Consider the following 681-nt stretch of genomic DNA (forward strand, 5'->3'; position numbering starts at 1 on the left):
ATCTGGACAGACATTACATCTGGACAAACTTTACTGTGGACAAACTTTACATCTGGACAAACTTTACTGTGGACAAACTTTACATCTGGACAAACTTTACATCTGGACAAACTTTACTGTGGACAAACTTTACATCTGGACAAACTTTACATCTGGACAAACTTTACTGTGGACAAACTTTACATCTGGACAAACTTTACTGAGGACAAACTTTACATCTGGACAAACTTTTCATCTGGACAAACTTTACATCTGGACAAACTTTACTCTGGACAAACTTTACTCTGGACAAACTTTACATCTGGACAAAGTTTACTGTGGACAAACTTTACATCTGGACAAACTTTACTCTGGACAGACATTACATCTGGACAAACTTTACATCTGGACAAACTTTACATCTGGACAAACTTTACATCTGGACAAACTTTACTGTGGACAAACTTTACATCTGGACAAACTTTACTGTGGACAAACTTTACATCTGGACAAACTTTACTGTGGACAAACTTTACATCTGGACAAACTTTACTGTGGACAAACTTTACATCTGGACAAACTTTACTGTGGACAAACTTTACTGTGGACAAACTTTACTGTGGACAAACTTTACATCTGGACAAACTTTACTGTGGACAAACTTTACTGTGGACAAACTGTACTGTGGACAAACTTTACTGT

This window comes from Austrofundulus limnaeus, unplaced genomic scaffold (genome assembly GCF_001266775.1).
Source record: "Austrofundulus limnaeus strain Quisiro unplaced genomic scaffold, Austrofundulus_limnaeus-1.0 Scaffold2668, whole genome shotgun sequence".
NCBI lineage: Eukaryota > Metazoa > Chordata > Actinopteri > Cyprinodontiformes > Rivulidae > Austrofundulus > Austrofundulus limnaeus.